This window comes from Balaenoptera borealis (assembly GCF_965194805.1).
Source record: "Balaenoptera borealis genome assembly, chromosome: 14".
Lineage (NCBI taxonomy): Eukaryota > Metazoa > Chordata > Mammalia > Artiodactyla > Balaenopteridae > Balaenoptera > Balaenoptera borealis.
This window is the reverse complement of record NC_138875.1, coordinates 20,782,639-20,802,860: the sequence shown is the minus strand read 5'-3', so window position 1 is coordinate 20,802,860 and position 20,222 is coordinate 20,782,639. Positions and strand designations below refer to the sequence as shown.

Sequence of the window (20,222 nt, the reverse complement as noted above, 5' to 3'; positions counted from 1 at the left end):
GAGACTAGCAAGCATAAGCCATTGGATCTGGCTTACATACATACACCCAACTCATATGTCTCCCAGAATCACAGTAGGTAATAATGTCCACAAGATAATAAAATTGAGACTACCCACACTGTATCAAGTAAATCACCCTGCCTTTGGGGACTAAAAGCAAGATATCCTATTACTTTAAATGATTCATTGAACATTTTAACCTTCTCATTCTAAAAATGTGAATGAACATCAATGGTGATTTACTTACTTATAATATTTAATAGTTTTCTCACTTGTGCCTGAACCTCATTATCCTGAGAAAATGTAACTAGAGTTGTGTCTTGGGATGTTAGAAATATCATCTAACTGTAGTCTCTGCTACAAGGAATCTTAGAACTCATCTAATTCACCTCCAGCATTTTGCAGAAAAAACTGCTGAGACCTGTGAGGTTATAACTTGTTCAAATCCCCCTCCCCTACTTCAGTCAGGGCTACTTCTGTGTCACTCACTTTACGGAGTATGGCTCAGGTATCATTTTATTTGGAATCCAATTCCGATAAATTAAAGTTTGAGAAAGAGGCAGCCTAGCTCATGGTTAAGAGCACAGGCGCTGGAGCCAGGCTACCTTGAACTATGATATAAACTCTCTGTGCCTCAGTTTCTACATTTATCATGTGGAGAAAATAATAGTACCTGCCTTACAGAGTTTTAATGGGGATTATATGAGTTCATATTGGTAAAATGCTTGCAGTTGCACCTGACATATGAATAGCATTATGTAAAAGGGAAATGCAGAGAAACATCAGACCTGATGATACTGTGGTTGAAGGCATGAAGCCAGTCTCCTTAAGCAAGACTAATCTTAGCGATTAGCACTAATAGTAAAATAGTTCACAGCAAGCCTTGCACATCAGTTAGGATACCTTAGACTGTAAGTAACTGAAAACGCTCCTCAGTCGCCTCAAACAATAAGGGATGTCTTGTCTGCGGTCCCTGTGCAAGCCCCGAAGTCATAGTCATGCCTTGACTTCCAATTGTCAGCCTTCCATAAATCACTTGATATCCACTCCAGTCCAATTCCCCAGCTACTTCAGGCCCTCAAGCCTCTCACAGCATCTCCAGGAGTTGTGCGAGATTTAGGATTCCCTCACAGGTCCATCTAGGTGTGGACTCTGCCAGGCTTTCTCAAGTCCTTACCAACCACCACTTCTGTTACACAAACATAGCGTAATGAGGGTGGTTGAGGAGTTCTCCATGAGGCTTGCTGTCACCATGGCCTTCACCAAGGGATAAAAGCGTAAGTCCCCTCATCTCTCAGATTTCCCCTGAACCTCTCTGATGTTGGTTATTTACCACCAGTGCTCTCAGACTCAGCTCAGGGTCCAGGCCCCAGGACCCTTCTCTGGGAGTCATCCAAATCGACCCTTTCTTCCTCAGCCTAGGCAAATCGTTATTGTCTGGCAAAAGTGGTCTGACTATTCATTTAATTTCTTTGCAATTTAATTTTTACAGCCCTAGCCATGAACTGGTTTCCTTTAGGACTTTGTCTTTTGCACATCAAAACACTCAACTTTCTGTGCGTGTATATGGGAATGGGGAGTGAGAATATGGTTATTTGGATGTGGTCAAGGGTCAGGGAATGAGGAAATGCAATGATAAATATCTCAGCTAATATTTTCTTTTTTTAAAAAAATTAATTAATTAATTTATCTTTGGCTGTGTTGGGTCTTCATTTCTGTGCGAGGGCTTTCTCTAGTTGTGGCAAGCGGGGGCCACTCTTCATCGCGGTGCGCGGGCCTCTCACTATCGCGGCCTCTCTTGTTGCGGAGCACAGGCTCCAGACGCACAGGCTCAGCAGCTGTGGCTCACGGGCTTAGTTGCTCCGCGTCATGTGGGATCTTCCCAGACCAGGGCTCGAACCCGTGTCCCCTGCATTGGCAGGCGGATTCTTAACCACTGAGCCACCAGGGAAGCCCAATATTTTCTAATTTTATCTGGACTAACTAATGCAGTCATTTGTAGTAGAAAAGAAAATAAGTAAACTAAAAGTAAGAGTTAAATAGATCAGGACAACAAAATAGAAGGTACCTCAAAGCCAATTATGATGAACTCGGAATCGTGCAGGCAATTGCTCCAAGAAGTCAGAATTTACTTCAGGGGTGAGTTGGTCAAGGAAAGCTATACGGAAAGAGTTTTTTTTTTTTTTTAATCTGGGTCAAAAATGAAATGATGAATAGGAGTTGAATGGGAATGGATGATCTCTCATGGTATATTTTCAGTGGAGGAATAACAACAGTAATTGCATAAAGCCTGGATATTATAAAGTATGTTTGGATGGTAACAAATTGAACAGTTGCCTGGAGTTGCAATTCATGGAAATCAAAGCTGGGATTCTGTAGATCGTTAAAAAAGAGGATGAGATTCAGTATAGCCTATGGAAGATGAGTGACTTTTATAAGGTGACTGAGCCAGGGAACTTACATGTTCTAAGTAAAGAAACATCAGGGATAGAAGCACAGAAATGACGCCAGTTTGGGAAGGCTCAGAGAATAGAGAGTGTTCCACTTTTACCAGAATAAAGACGGCCTGATGGAGCTTTATGGAACATGAAGCTGTGAAGTTAGATTGGGCCTGGATCTGGAAAACATTAGATTCCTTGAAAATCATATTGTGGCACAGGCTATTTTTAGGAACCAAACCTGGATGTACCTATCTCTTCCTCCCACATCCCATAGACTAAAATACAGTCAAATGGCCCTCAATCTAACTGCAAGGGAAGATGGGAAGTGTGATCTTTCTGGATGCCCAGGAAAAAGGCAGTGTGATAAGTAATGTAGTTTGGACTTTCCATGAACTTGTTATGTCTCAAATGATGTTCTGTGAGAAGAGAACAAGGAGATATTTCAAAGAAAAGTACTTTTTGGTGCAAATGTGTCTACTTCGAGAAAAATTATGTGTTTATAAATAGTGAAGATTATTTATACAAATTGACATTAGATTCATCTACTTACATACTTTGGTCTCACAAATGTGAGAGAGCATGGGAGGCTGTCTTGCACAATATAGACACATAATTAAAGGCAAAAGGTAATAACATGGACACTAGCACTTTTTTTGGTTGTTTGCTTTGAGTCTGGGTGGGGGTGGGTACATAAAAGGCATGGAGATTAATGTTGATTTGATGTAGCCCTTAAGTTAAATCATTTTATAAGCTGTTAATGTTTTTAAAAATCATATTGTTTGAAGCTATTTGCCCATTTAATGGGGACTCGCTCTTCAGACTACTCTTACTTGGGAATTAGTCATATTTGGTTTGGTTATGCTTCACAGGGTTTCCTTTAAAGTCTATTGAACTTCAAAAAGTACTTCTTTTATTTTTAACACAATCACAGAATTATTTTTCTACCTTTTAGCCCTAAACCTGAGTGCTTTAATACCCATGAGGACATCCTACTCTATACTCTAGTTTCATAATTTCTGAACTTTCTCAAATCTGGTGGCCTTTCAGCCACATACGTCACCCCATTAACTGTTCTTCTGTCGATCTCTTTGTATCCCTTGGCTTAGCAGAGTGCCAGGAACACAGTAGATGCTCAATTAACTGGGTGAAAAAAATGAATTAGTGTCAGGTGTTCCATAAATACAGCATTAATACATATGAATTGTTGTTTAGTGGCCAGTATCTATTCCACTTTTTGTCTTCCTAATAGCACTTGGATTTTGATTGCATATCCATCCCTCTCCAACAATTTCCATGTAGTTTAGGAGATGCTGACCCCAAGAGAGGTTTCAAAGATGGGTCCAGATTAGTCTATGACAGTTTTAGTAATCCTATACCCTTGTCAATGATTACCTCCAGAATGGTCCTGTGAACAAATTCTGGCCAATGAGATTTGAGAGAAGCATTCCTAGGGGGTCTTAAGATAGTTTTTCCTTGTTCTTAGAAGGAAGCGATGAGAAACCACTTTCACTCTTTCCCCCTGGAAGTGATTAAGAACACATATTGTCCTAGTTGCTGGCTGGTGACAGCTAATTCGTGACCATGAAGGAAGCCAGATTGAGGACAGTCTATCCATGGAAGACAGTCAATCTTGGAATATAGCCAAGAAACAAAGCCAGAGCTGGGCTACCATTATGTGTGAAGTTCCCCCATCCTACTGCGGCACTTCGAGTTCTGTGAGCCAGTTAAACCCCTTACTGTTCATACCAGTTTGAGTAAGGTCGCTGATACTCAGTATCAAAAACACAATCCTGATACAGAATCCCTAGCCAGTTGGAAAAATTAGATGCTGACCTTAAAGAAGAAGTCAAAGCTAACCCTCTTCACCATGCTGTAAAAATTGTGATTATCCTTATCTATGTATAACTATGATACAAAAAAATACAAATATCTGAATAATTTGATAACATTGACAACTAAGCATGTACTTTAGGGGAAGGTACTTTTTGGCAGTTCAGAACAAATAATACTTTGCCTGAAAGTTTCTATCATTCTGAGAGAAGTCTCATACTAAATGTTAATAGGAGATTCCATCAAGTCACTTGTTTTTGACATTTTCATGATTAGCTTTTTTATGACAAATCAAGGGCTATGTATATAAGTATGGGATATTTGGAGTCTACTTCATGAAGCAAATAAGGATAAAATATATGTACAAATTAATGAAGATAAAGAGTAGATAATTATCCTGGAAATGTAGGGTAAGTTACTCACTTATTGTACCAAATTTGACTCTGAGCTTCTTGCTTTCCAAGGTAAAAAGTGAACAGAATGAATTATATATTTTCCTTATGTATGCTGTCATAGGAAACATGATGGTTGAAAGAAAAGTTTTTCCTAGGTACCAAATTTTAAAAAGAATTGATTATACGAGTAGATTCTTTCTGGGTAGATTTTACCAAAAAAACAGCCATGTGGTTATGTCAGCACTTATATCAATCTTCAATAAAAGTTAAGAGTATCATGATTAATTATAAATCTCTGATGACATTGATAAGGGAGCTAAAATAGTACCTTCTAGGTATGTTTCCGTCTATGATCAGATTTTTATAGGCACTAAATCAAGTTACATTTTCCATCATAGAATACTGTATTCAAAGTTTAATTGGATTTTTGATAGGAGCTAGAGACAGATAATTTGAAAATAAACCCTTCACAGGGATCTGAAGTATGGATAGTCTATGGTGTTGAAAAGCCATTAAAATATCTTAAATATCAGACCCATGATGGAATTCTGTCTTTAAGAGAGGATTATTCCATGTATGAAAAAAATTGAGGTAGAGTCAAACTTCCCTCAGGAAGCAGTTTTTGATACATATTGATTACCAGATTAAGTGCTTCTATCAATGGTTAAAAATTCACCATATAGAATATTTGCATTCTGCATTTCACAAAGCAAATAATGTTTTACTGTAAAAACTTCCATTTTGGATTAAAAATGAATTATTAAATAAACAAATTAAGAGTAAATAATGATTCCAGAATACTGTGAGATAAATAACTCCATCCTGAGAGTCGGTGGTTGGAGTTGCACCTCCACTGATTAGTAGTTATGCTTTGGGACAAATAACTTGCCAGTTGGCCATTTCTAACTGATCCAACTCTTCTTACTCTCCTTCAGATCCCTACTATCCTTCAGATCCCCTGTATTATTTCACTCTGACCTAGCCTGGTGTCTGCCCAGCTCGCAGACCTACTGGATGGGTAACATAATCTCCATTCTCTCCTTCCTTCCTCAAATTTCTTGAAGATCCATCCTTTCTAGTGTCCATCCTTCTCCCTGGGTCCCGTGTCCTCCAGATTCCTCCAGGATCTCACCCTGATGGTCCTCTCTATTATATATTTTCAGCCTCTCCCTCAATGACCTCCTCATCTGCCTTTGACTATAATCATCTCTCTACACATATTAACAAAAAAGGTGTCTAACCTCTTGCTCTCTGCCCTTTCCTTAATAGCAATGCTTTTTAAAGTGTTAGAGGCTCGGTGTCTCTAATTCTCTTACCTCTCCTGACTCCTCAAATCCTGTCATCTGGCTTCTGCTGCATTATTTTCCTAAACGTGTTCTCATCGAAGTCATCCAAGACCCTTCTGTTGTTCTTTCTTAATTAATGAGCCTCATTGTGTTTGGTTTATCATTCCCTTTTTTGCATCTCTTTCTTCTGTTTCTTGTTCTGTCTATCCTCTTGCGTCTTCTCTATGGCCTCCCTTTCCTTTATCCGTTAAGTGGGGACATCTTGGTCTCTTGTATAGTCATCTTTGGTCCCATCCGCTGATCTTTTTATTAGGCTCTGTCCCTCCTCCTCCTCTATGATTATATCAGTTTACTGTTCGAAAATTCTTCGTGGATTTTCCCTGTTATGTAAAGCAGCCTTAGATGACAAAGTAAGACTTACCACAATCAGCTTTTATTCCACCAAATAAAATCTCTGTCTTTTATTTTTAGCGCACGTTCTTCCCTTTTTCAGATTGAATTTCCCTCATGTTTGCCTTTCAGTATCTTTGGACTAGGAATGATTCATTTAAATGGAAATGAGCATTGTGCTATGTCCTGTAGATATAACTAACAATAACACAAATATGATTCCTGAATTCATGTACTAAATAATCAAGAACTTTTCCTATAATCATACCTATAACTCAAAGTCCAGCTCAAATGGAATCTTCCTACACTTTACTTAATCCTAATCTTCTCATCTAGAATAAACATGGATTCTGTCTGAAACCAATGCATTGTTTTCTTTTAAAGAATTCTGAAGGTTACATACAGTAGTATCCACTTGTGCATATGTGTGTGTACAAATAGACACTTCACCAAGTAGATATAGGAATGGCAATGACAAGAAGAGATGCTTAACATCATCTGTCTCTAGGGAAATGGGTGCATTGATAAAGCACCACATCCCACCATCATCCATGATTTATCACCTCCAGTACATTAAAGTAGGTGATAAATGCATCTTTCCCAGCTATTACTTCCATATCCTCCCTCCACCCCTGGGTATCCCACAATACTGTCTGTCTCTAGGGTGTCACCACATACCTCTTCCTGCTGAAGTTTCTTTATCTCAGCCCACTGGGCCAAATTTAGAACAATTCCTGGAAGATGTTGTCTGGCGTGGCCACATTCTCCATAAGAAACATGTGTGCCTGTCCTGCCAAAGAGGGAGTGCAGTTCTCTATTCTAATACCACAGGTGAAACAAAGAAAACAATAAAATTTCTTTTAAAAATCTTTCATCTTGTTAAAAAAATTGAGCCCACAGAGAAGGTAGAATCCTATAGGAAAATGAACTCCATACTAGGAGCTGATGGTCATAGTTGCAGAATGTGTGAATATTAATTATCTTTATAGAAGATAAAGTATATGTAATTATCTTTATAGAATTCCAATATTCTATTTAAGAATATATTTTCCAACAAAAGCACTCAAAATAGGAGCTACAAAAAATTTGTCAGATTTAAACCAAATGATTTCACCTAGTAAAAAACATGCTGCTTCAGACCCTTCTTCACTATATTTGACCTATGCTTGTTGCAAGAAATCTCTTTAGATGCTACATGACTTGTGTATTTATATATTTTTGCAGGTGCTTATATGCTGCATAGGATTTGAGATGGTCTACAGTAGACAAAAAAGAAAAAGAAAATATTACAACATGTTGAAAGTGAAGAGTTAATACAAGAGAAAGAATGACACCAAGGAAAGACTGAGACTTAGTTATTCTAGGGGTTTCAGATGGTTGGTGTGCTAGTGTGTTTACAGATAGAAAAACAATTGCTGTAAAACCAGATTCCCCAAAAATATATTAAATGTGAAATTTATTTCCAAAACAATGCATATTTTTCAGACCCCAAGGAGGCAATTTAAAAGTCAACAAATCAGTGCAGTCTCAAAGGATTCAAAAATTCTATGAGAAAGAATAAAATATTGCTAGATCCAGTAATGATGAGGTATGATCCATCACCAGGTGTCTCTCCTGGTACCTTCTCTGTATCCAGAACTAGGAGAAGGGGTGTGCAACGTTGGAGGAAAAGTGGAAGGCATGGACACTGAATTCAGCAGGGTGACTTATCCATTTATTTGGGGAAAGAGGCACACAGAAGTCTTGATTTTTTATCAGGACAGAACAGACTAAAATCTTAAATTGGTTTAAATGAGCAGTTTAATCTTATGTGCTAAAACTTCAATTTCTGGTGATAGTTTACATTTGTAGAATACTTTTTGCTCCATCCAGAGCTCTAGTTTCGCTTTCGTAAAATGCGGTGAGGAAACTAAGGAATAGAGTCACATAGCTAATGATAATAAAAGATTAACGCTCATGTTTCCTAGTCACTAATCAATTGCATGGTCCACCATTGATTTTATTCAGGTTTAATTTTTCTGTTAGTTAATTGAAATATTACTGTATGCCAGAATAATATAGAGAGAGGTAAATAGATGCAACAAAATAAGTTTAATTCAACCACAGCTAAAATGACCAGAACCCAGACAGTCAGATAAATGTTTCGATAATCTACCACAGCTGTTTCGTTTTTTTTGGGGGGGGCATGTATACATTAACTTTATCTTATTTATTTATTTATTTAATTTATTTATTAACATCTTTATTGGAGTATAATTGCTTTACAATGGTGTGTTAGTTTCTGCTTTATAACAAAATGAATCAGCTATACATACATATATATCCCCATATCTCTTCCCTCTTGCGTCTCCCTCCCTCCGACCCCTCTAGGTGGTCACAAAGCACCTAGCTGATCTCCCTGTGCCACGGCTGTTTCTTACGTTTATCTTTTGAAGTTGTTAACGTTCCCATCCATCCCCTCTTCCTAAGCTAATGGCCAATATTTATTGAAAGCTTATTTTATTTCAAGCATGACTGCAAGCACTTCATATGTATTATTTCATATTTTCATTCTCAAAAAGCCTGTGAGTTAGCAATTGTTATTATCTTCATTTTGCAGACAAGGAAACAGAGCAAGAGTAAAAAAAAAACTTGTCCAAGGCTACTTAGATATCAGAATCAGGGTTTAAATTAAAAGTGATTCTGAATGTCACCTTCAGTTGGGGATGTCAGATTCCAGACCTGGTGCCATATTGCCTCAAATAAGGTTTAGACCAGTTTGGTGCAATTCTAACAGTTCTCTGTATTAATGTTACCCTTCCCTAAGGAGCTGACAAGTGCTCTGAAGAAATTAGCTAATTAACCATCAGGTCATTTATATTGTATTACTGGTCTTTTAATGGGAAGGGATCATGAGCTTTCTCAAAGCCGGCTTAGTGGGAGTGTCAGAAAGAAAATGTGGATTAAATTTCTCAGACTAAGAAAGCTCTCATACAGATTTAAGGACTTCGATTGAAGCTAATTATAAATCCATGACATTTTATTTACCACGGCATAAGAAATCATCCATTTCCTTCCTCCCCAACCCAGTGCTATTCTACACAACTAATGAATTAATTTAAGAACCAATGCTTCATCTGAGACAAGGTGATGAAGGATATATAGGAATCAGCTAGGTGGCAGGTGTCTAAACAATGCCTGATTAGATGAAATGTATTTTCCTTCAAATGTATTAGCATAAAGTGTCATATAGCCTCAGAAGTCAAAAACATCTGGGCAGTTATAAGAGCTAATGAGTGACAGGATTTTTCCAGGGTCCCTTCATTATAAGCATGAATGCGATTACTTAGTGTGGGGTGAACAACCAGATTTATTTCTTTTATCAAGCAAATACCCTCACCCTGAACATAAAAAAACAATCTATGAATTATGAGCAAAAGGGTTTAGCCAAGGCTGGTGTGGGTGTTTGCTCTGAAATAACATTTCCTTTTGGAAGTAGAGAACCATGTCAGCAAAGTTGAGAGAGGAAAATGGGTTCAGGTCATGAATGTGGTAATGAACGCCTGCGTCTGAGTGGGAGAGACTGAATGTTTGTGTCCCCCCACCCCCCAAAAAAATTCATATGTTGAAATCCTATCTTTAGATGTGATAGTATTTGAGCATGAGGACTTAGGGAGCAAGGTAATTAGGGTTCCATGAGGGTGGAGCCCTCATGAATGGGATTACTGCCCTTATGAAAGTCATGAGAGAGCTTGTCTTCCCCTCTCTGCTTTCTGCCTGATACGAGAAGTTAGCAGTCTGCAACCCAGAAGAGGGCTCTCACCAGAACCCAACCATACTGGCACCCCGATCTCACTTCTTCAGGCTTCAGAACTGTGAGAAATAAATGTTTATTGTTTAAGCCCCCCAGTCTATGGTACTTGGTTATAGCAGCCCAAACTAAGCTAGTGAGGTCTGCGTCTGCGATGGCATTGCCCCCAGTTGTACTGGACTTCCTCAGCTAGCATCCCTGAGAGAGATTCAAGAGCCGCCAGCATCCAGGTCATCCATTAACATGCAAATTCAGTGCCTGTGGCAGGTCCAAGTGATTCACTCTTTCAAAATGGAAACATGTGGTCTGCATTTCTGCCTATTCTTGTGCTCCTTCCCTCTCCTCAAGAGGCTCTTAATCAGTGGTGTGATGCTCTTGAAAACTACACATGCCCAGCCCACCACACCCACTTTTGTTCCAATGCAGGAACCTATCTTATACTCATTTTTTTCTTCTTTACAAGAACTTAAAATTAAATAAAGCAAACAACTGTATATCTAGACCTACAGACCAGACCCTCTTTTCTGCAAATTCTGATATTCAACAGTCCATCCTGTGGTGGTGTGTGACACCCTGACATAATTTCTATCTTTCAACATTCTATGTAGACACAGTGAGTTTCATGTAATTCATCTGTCCCTGGCTAGACATTTAAAGCTAATATCCCATCTGATTCTAAACATCTTATAATACTTTGAGAAGAGATGATTTGTGATAAATTTTCATGCACACATTTAAATGTCTGTTGAGCATGGTTCCCCAGGGAGATACCACAATTCAAGGGGTTACATAATTTAATAGATATTCTCTTTCTATAATGAAAAACACTGATAAGTTCTAAAAGATAAATAAAAACACTTTGCTGCATAGACATTCCTTAGTCCTCGATCAGAAGTTTACTGGTTGTTCTGAATTTTGAAGAAGGGTTCAGAATAGCAAATAATCACAAATATCTTCAAAAATCAATATATTCATATCTCTGAAATATTGAACTCCATTTCTGCCTGGAATAAATTTCATGCTATCTCCATAAAATGAGGAGAGTTCTTCATTTGTAACAAAAGATTACAAATATTAGATGGTGATATTTTTAAAGTTTTTAAGAATACAGTGTGCATATCTGTGAATTTCCTGTTTTTTGCTTTGTTTTTTTTTTGTTTGTTTTCTTGATAAGTGTTGGTAATGAAAATTTCCATTGAGAACTGGGTAGATGTGTGAGGAAATCAGCTTACAGCCATTTTAACAAAATTAACATGAATATATATCTGAACATTAAAGAAAATTCATCTCTTTGAATGAGTTCAATATTATAAAGAATACACAACTTTAAAATATATTTCTATGTCAATAGTTTAACCTTTTGTACATGATTTTTGGAAAATTGAAAGGTTAAGTCATGTTTAATAAAAGACTTGAATTACATTTGCTTTAGGAACAAAAGTAGCTAACAGGATGGAAAAGATTATGACCACTGTTAACACTGAGTTTTAAATAATAATGATGGAGCACCCAATGTATACTCTAAACATTTTTATGCATAAAGGACAAAGAACTTATGTACTATATATGTGCTATATAGATATTTTTAAAATTTATTTTCTTTCATTCTTATTGAAGTATAGTTGCTTTACAATGTTGTGTTAGTTTCAGGTATACAGCAAAGTGATTCAGTTACATATATATATTATATACATGTTATTTTGCAGATTCTTTTCCCTTACAGATTATTACAAAATATTGAGTATAGTTCCCTGTGTTATATAGTAGGTCCTTCTTGGTTATTTTATATATAGTGATGTATATATGTTAATCCCAAACTCCTAATTTATCCCTCCCCCACTTTTCCCATTTGGTAACCATAAGTTCGTTTTCTATGTCTGTGGGTCTATTTCTGTTTTGTAAATAAGTTCATTTGTATCATTTTTTTTTAAGACTCCACATATAAAAGATATCAGATATTTATCTTTCTCTGTCTAGCTTACTCTACTTAGTATGATAGTCTCTAGGTCCGTCCATGTTGCTGCAAATGGCTGAATAATAGCTGAGTAATATAGTTTTGATTTGGTTTTATAACCTTTAAAATACAGGCCAATCAAGTATTTACTGGATTAGATACCCTGTTAGTAGCTTTAAATGTTACTTTTAATACTTTTAATAATTTTATGATATTTATAATATCTTAATAATTTCATAATAAGCTCTGGCCCTGCTGATATTTTATCCTTCTCAATATGCAACTGTTCCTCTTAGGAACTTTTGAAGTATTCATTTAAAAAAAAAAAAGGTACTCAAGAGTTGACAATGATTTAAGCTTTTTTTTTTTTTTTTTTTTTTTAATTGAGGTATAGTTGCTTTACACTGCTGTGTCAGTTTGTGCTGTACAACAAAGTGAATCAGCCATATGATACATATATCCCTTCTTTTTTGGGTTTCCTTCCCATTTAGGTCACACAGAGCACCAAGTAGAGTTCCTTGTGCTATACAGTAGGTTCTCATTAGTTATCTACTTTATACATAGTAGTGTATATATGTCAATCCCAGTCTTCCAATTCATCCCACCTCCTTCTTTCACCCTTGGTATCCATAGGTTTGTTCTCTATGTCTGTGTCTCTATTTGTGTTTTGCAAATAAGATCATCTATACCATTTTCCTACATTTCACATATATGCCTTAATATATGATATTTGTTTTTCTCTTTCTGACTTAATTCACCCTGTATGATAGTCTCTAGGTTAAGCTTTCTTATAAGGCACATTCTCTGATTTTTAGTGAAATATAACGATTCATAAAGTGTATTCTCATATAAGGGCTAAATGTATTTGGGAAACCCCATTGCCTATATGTTGCACTTAAAATTCACAGATCCCATCAACATAGGAAATATTCATAGGAGTCTCTTTAACTTTGTCCAAATATTTCATAAAGCCCTTTACCATGAAACCCTTTTACATAGAATGTTGGGAGGTGGTATTAAAAAAAACCACTTCTCAGTAGCATCTACTACGCAATCCCCATCGAGCGCCCTTGCCTTAGAGTTTAACTATAATTAATGGTCCTCTTCCATTATCTCGTAAATGGAGTCAATGGCACATCTGATTCTCTTCTAAATTTGGAAAGGCTGATATCAGTCTTTCAAGTTCAGCAGAAGTAAGACCTGCTACTCAGCACTTAGCTCATTATAAAGTAGTTGTCTGATGGCTTTCCCTTTAGCTCAGTAATTCTCATCATTTTTCACTGAACAGAATAAGGCTGAAAAAATCAGCACAGACAGAGCAATATGCCATAAAGTCAAGTAATGTGATAGGACCATCTTTCATATCCTGAAAAAGAAATGATAGCTACTCTCAAAGAAGATTCTTGAGGACTATTGTGTAATATTTAGAGCAAAAAAGAATCTTACAACTTTTGTTTTAGGATTTTTAAAATTTAAACAGGATATCTTCATTCAGCACAGGTTGTTGAGTGTTTTCTGTTCACATAATGTCTAGTATGTGCCCAGAAGTGAACCTTGAAAGCAAGCCTATACTTTTGCTAGTAGGAAAGCAGATCTGTCCTAAACTGAACACATGCCATGTCAGAAGCAACTGAATGGCATTAGGGATTCAGTCTATGGAAAACAATGTGTTTTTCTTTTCTTCCCAAATGCTAACTAATAAGAACCTAGGTCCTTAGCCTCATTAATACTAAGTTTTCTGAGCTATAAGCTGGCTCAATATTACTAATGGCAGTGACAGCCTATGAGAAATTAGAGGGGGAAAGGTGAATTTTTACATGTCATAAATAATATCTGGGTGATGGATTTTGCATTGAAGAAATACTCTAGGTATTAGGGAAACCTAGAAAATGGTTGACTGATTATTATCAGGTTCTACATAGATGTGGTGATTGACAGCAAAAGAAGTTTCTCCTGCTGGAGAGAAGAATGTGTCAAGAATTCGGACATCATTTTCATTTTCCCTCTCCCTAAATGACCACAACCTCTTATTTTTCTTAACCTTAATCTATTCAAGGATCATTTTTATACCTCCTTGACCTTCCAATATTAATGGGAAGTGAGAAAGAAAACATACTTACATGTTAAACAGTTCCAGAAATAAATTTATCCCTAAAAAAAGGCCAAGGTTTCATAGGCTGATGACTCTTTTTTTTTTTTAAACATCTTTATTGAAGTATAATTGCCTTACAATGGTGTGTTAGCTTCTGCTTTATAACAAAGTGAATCAGTTATACATATACATATGTTCCCATATCTCTTCCCTCTTGCATCTCCCTCCCTCCCACCCTCCCTATCCCACCCCTCTAGGTGGTCACAAAGCACCGAGCTGATCTCCCTGTGCTATGCAGCTGCTTCCAAATAGCTATCTATTTTACATTTAGTAGTGTATATATATCCATGACACTCTCTCACCCTGTCACATCTCACCCCTCCCCCTCCCCATATCCTCAAGTCCATTCTCTAGTAGGTCTGTGTCTTTATTCCCATCTTGCCACTAGGTTCTTCATGACCTTTTTTTCTTTTTTTCCTTAGATTCTATATATATGTGTTAGCATACTGTATTTGTTTTTCCCTTTCTGACTTACTTCACTCTGTATGACAGACTCTAACTCCATCCACCTCATTACAAATACCTCCATTTCATTTCTTTTTATGGCTGAGTAATATTCCATTGTATATATGTGCCACATCTTCTGTATCCATTCATCCGATGATGGACACTTAGGTTGCTTCCATGTCCTGGCTATTGTAAATAGAGCTGCAATGAACATTTTGCTACATGACTCTTTTTGAATTATGGTTTTCTCAGGGTATATGCCCAGTAGTGGGATTGCTGGGTCGTATGGTAGTTCTATTTTTAGTTTTTTAAGGAACCTCCATACTGTTCTCCATAGTGGCTGTATCAATTTACATTCCCACCAACAGTGCAAAAGGGTTCCCTTTTCTCCACACCCTTGCCAACATTTATTGTTTCTAGATTTTTTAATGATGGCCATTCAGACCGGTGTGAGATGATACCTCATTGTAGTTTTGATTTGCATTTCTCTAATGATTAATGATGTTGAGCATTCTTTCATGTGTTTGTTGGCCATCTGTATATCTTCTTTGGAGAAATGTCTATTTAGGTCTTCTGCCCATTTTTGGATTGGGTTGTTTGTTTTTTTGTTATTGAGCTGCATGAGCTGCTTGTAAATCTTGGAGATTAATCCTTTGTCAGTTGCTTCATTTGCAAATATTTTCTCCCATTCTGAGGGTTGTCTTTTCATCTTGTTTATGGTTTCCTTTGCTGTGCAAAAGCTTTTAAGTTTCATTAGATCCCATTTGTTTATTTGTGTTTTTATTTCCGTTTCTCTAGGGGCTGGGTCAAAAAGGATCTTGCTGTGATTTATGTCATAGAGTGTTCTGCCTATGTTTTCCTCTAAGAGTTTGATAGTGTCTGGCCTTACACTTAGGTCTTTAATCCATTCTGAGTTTATTTCTGTGTATGGTGTCAGGGAGTGTTCTAATTTCATACTTTTACATGTACCTGTCCAATTTTCCCAGCACCACTTATTGAAAAGGCTGTCTTTTCTCCACTGTATATGCTTGCCTCCTTTATCGAAGATAAGGTGACCATATGTGCGTGGGTTTGTCTCTGGGCTTTCTATCCTGTTCCATTGATCTATATTTCTGTTTTTGTGCCAGTACCAAACTGTCTTGATTACTGTAGCTTTGTAATATAGTCTGAAGTCAGGGAGCCTGATTCCTCCAGTTCCATTTTTCATTCTCAAGATTGCTTTGGCTATTCGGGGTCTTTTGTGTCTCCATACAAATTGTGAAATTTTTTGTTCTAGTTCTGTGAAAAATGCCAGTGGTAGTTTGATAGGGATTGCATTGAATCTGTAGATTGCTTTGGGTGGTATAGTCATTTTCACAATGTTGATTCTTCCAATCCAAGAACATGGTATATCTCTCCATCTGTTGGTATCATCTTTAATTTCTTTCATCAGTGTCCTATAATTTTCTGCATACAGGTCTTTTGTCTCCTTAGGTAGGTTTATTCCTAGATACTTTATTCTTTATGTTGCAGTGGTAAACGGGAGTGTTTTCTTAATTTCACTTTCAGATTTTTCATCATTAGTATATAGGAATGCAAGAGATTTCTGTGCATTAATTTTGTATCCTGCAACTTTACCAAATTCATTGATTAGTTCTAGTAGTTTTCTGGTAGCATCTTTAGGATTCTCTATGTATAGTATCATGTCATCTGCAAACAGTGACAGCTTTACTTCTTCTTTTCCAATTTGGATTCCTTTTATTTCTTTTTCTTCTCTGATTGCTGTGGCTAACACTTCCAAAACTATGTTGAATAATAGTGGTGAGAGTGGGCAACCTTGTCTTGTTCCTGATCTTAGTGGAAATGGTTTCAGTTTTTCACCATTGAGGACAATGTTGGCTGTGGGTTTGTCATATATGGCCTTTATTATGTTGAGGAAAGTTCCCTCTATGCCTACTTTCTGCAGGGCTTTTATCATAAATGGGTGTTGAATTTTGTCAAAAGCTTTCTCTGCCTCTATTGAGATGATCATATGGTTTTTCTCCTTCAATTTGTTAATATGATGTATCACGTTGATTGATTTGCGTATATTGAAGAATCCTTGCATTCCTAGAATAAACCCCACTTGATCATGGTGTATAATCCTTTTAATGTGCTGTTGGATTTTGTTTGCTAGTATTTTGTTGAGTATTTTTGCATCTATATTCATCAGTGATATTGGAATGTAGTTTTCTTTCTTTGTGACATCTTTGTCTGGTTTTGGTATCAGGGTGATGGTGGCCTCGTAGAATGAGTTGGGGAGTGTTCCTCCCTCTGCAATATTTTGGAAGAGTTTGAGAAGGATAGGTGTTAGCTCTTCTCTAAATGTTTGATAGAATTCGCCTGTGAAGCCATCTGGTACTGGGCTTTTGTTTGTTGGAAGGTTTTTAATCACAGTTTCAATTTCAGTGCTTGTGATTGGTCTGTTCATATTTTCTATTTCTTCCTGGTTCAATCTCGGCAGGTTGTGCATTTCTAAGAATCTGTCCATTTCTTCCAGGTTGTCCATTTTATTGGCATAGAGTTGCTTTTAGTAATCTCTCATGAGCTTTTGTATTTCTGCAGTGTCAGTGGTTGCTTCTCCTTTTTCATTTCTCATTCTATTGATTTGAGTCTTCTCCCTTTTTCTCTTGATGAGTCTGGCTAATGGTTTATCAATTTTGTTTATCTTCTCAAAGAACCAGCTTTTAGTTTCATTGATTTTTGCTATTGTTTCCTTCATTTCTTTTTCATTTATTTCTGACCTGATCTTTATGATTTCTTTCCTTCTGCTAGCTTTGGGGGTTTTTTTTGTTCTTCTTTCTCTAATTGCTTTAGGTGCAAGGTTAGGTTGTTTATTCGAGATGTTTCCTGTTTCTTGAGGTAGGCTTGTATTGCTATAAACTTCCCTCTTAGCACTGCTTTTGCTGCGTCCCATAGGTTTTGGGTCGTTGTGTCTCCATTGTCATTTGTTTCTAGGTATTTTTTGATTTCCCCTTTGATTTCTTCAGTGATCACTTCGTTATTAAGTAGTGTATTGTGTAGCCTCCATGTGTTTGTATTTTTTACAGATCTTTTCCTGTAATTGATATCTAGTCTCATAGCGTTGTGGTCGGAAAAGATACTTGATACGATTTCAATTTTCTTAAACTTACCAAGGCTTGATTTGTGACCCAAGATATGATCTATCCTGGAGAATGTTCCATGAGCACTTGAGAAAAATGTGTATTCTGTTGTTTTTGGGTGGAATGTCCTATAAATATCAATTAAGTCCATCTTGTTTAATATCATTTAAAGCTTGTGTTTCTTTCTTTATTTTCATTTTGGATGATCTGTCCATTGGTGAAAGTGGGGTGTTAAAGTCCCCTACTATGATTGTGTTACTGTCGATTTCCCTATTTATGGCTGTTAGTGTTTGCCTTATGTATTGAGGTGCTCCTATGTTGGGTGCATAAATATTTACAATTGTTATACCTTCCTCTTGGATCGATCCCTTGATCATTATACAGTGTCCTTCTTTGTCTCTTGTAATGGTCTTTATTTTAAAGTCTATTTTGTCTGATATGAGAATTGCTACTCCAGCTTTCTTTTGATTTCCATTTGCATGGAATATCTTTTTCCATCCCCTCACTTTCAATCTGTATGTGTCTCTAGGTCTGAAGTGGGTCTCTTGTAGACAGCATATATATGCGTCTTGTTTTTGTATCCATTCAGCCAGTCTGTGTCTTTTGGTGGGAGCATTTAATCCATTTACATTTAAGGTAATTATCGATATGTATGTTCCTATTCCCATTTTCTTAAATGTTTTGGGTTTGTTATTATAGGTGTTTTCTTTGTCTTATGTTTCTTGCCTAGAGAAGTTCCTTTAGCATTTGTTGTAAAGCTGGTTTGGTGGTGCTGAACTCTCTCAGCTTTTGCTTGTCTTTAAGGTTTTAATTTCTCCATCAAATCTGAATGAGATACTTGCTGGGTAGAGTAACCTTACTTGTAGGTTTTTCTCTTTCATCACTTTAAGTATATCCTGCCACTCCCTTCTGGCTTGCAGAGTTTCTGCTGAAAGATCAGCTGTTAACCTTATGGGGATTCCCTTGTGTGTTATTGGTTGTTTTTCCCTTGCTGCTTTTAATATGTTTTCTTTATATTTAATTTTTGATAGTGTGATTAATATGTGTCTTGGCGTGTTTCTCCTTGGATTTATCCTATATGGGACTCTCTGTGCTTCCAGGACTTGATTAACTATTTCCTTTCCCATATTAGGGAAGTTTTCAACTATAATCTCTTCAAATATTTTCTCAGTCCCTTTCTTTTTCTCTTCTTCTTCTGGGACCCCTATAATTCGAATGTTGGTGCATTTAATGTTGTCCCAGAGGTCTCTGAGACTGTCCTCAGTTCTTTTCATTCTTTTTTCTTTATTCTGCTCTGCAGTAGTTATTTCCACTATTTTATCTTCCAGGTCACTTATCCGTTCTTCTGCCTCAGTTATTCTGCTATTGATCCCGTCTAGAGTATTTTTAATTTCATTTATTGTGTTTTTCATCATTGCTTGGTTCCTCTTTAGTTCTTCTACGTCCTTGTTAAATGTTTCTTGCATTTTGTCTGTTCTATTTCCAAGATTTTGGATCATCTTTACTATCATTATTCTGAATTCTTTTTCAGGTAGACTGTCTATTTCCTCTTCATTTGTTAGGTCTGGTGTGTTTTGACCCTGCTCCTTCACCTGCTGTGTGTTTTTTTGTCTTCTCATTTTGCTTAACTTACTGTGTTTGGGGTCTCCTTTTCACAGGGTGCAGGTTCGTAGTTCCTGTTATTTTTGGTATCTGTCCCCAGTGGCTAAGGTTCGTTCAGTGCGTTGTGTAGGCTTCCTGGTGGAGGGGACTAGTGCCTGTGTTCTGGTGGATGAGTTTGGATCTTGTCTTTCTGTTGGGCACGTCCACGTCTGGTGGTGTGTCTTGGGGTGTCTGTGGCCTTATTATGATTTTAGGCAGCCTCTCTGCTAATGGATGGGGCTGTGTTCCTGTCTTGCTAGTTGTTTGGCATAGGGTGTCCAGCACTGTAGCTTGCTGGTCATTGAATGAAGCTGAGTCTTGATGTTGAGATGGAGATCTCTGAGAGATTTTCGCCGTTTGGTATTACGTGGAGCTGGGAGGTCTCTTGTGGACCAGTGTCCTGAAGTTGGCTCTCCCACCTCAGAGGCACAGCCCTGATGCCTGGCTGGAGCACCAAGAGCCTTTCATCCACACAGCTCAGAATAAAAGGGAGAAAAAAATAGAAAGAAAGAAAGAGGATAAAATAAAATAAAATAAAGCTATTATAATAAAAAATAAGAAAAAAATTATTAAGAATAAATTTATTAAGAAAACAATTTTTTTTAATTTTTAAAAATAGATTTATTAATTTTTATAATAAAAAATGAGAAAAAAATAAAAAATTTATTGGGAAAATAATTTTTCAATTTTTTAAAAAATATGAAAAAACTTATTGAAATTTTTTTTTAATTTCTAAAAATAGAAAATAAGGAAAAAATTATTAAGAAAACATTT

General features: G+C 36.8%; 1 protein-coding gene across 1 annotated transcript in view; it reads left to right on the top strand.

The window, feature by feature from the left end:
- DCC (DCC netrin 1 receptor) overlaps positions 1 to 20,222 on the top strand; it is a 1,166,696-nt gene that overhangs the window by 877,189 nt on the left and 269,285 nt on the right. The window lies entirely within an intron of this gene.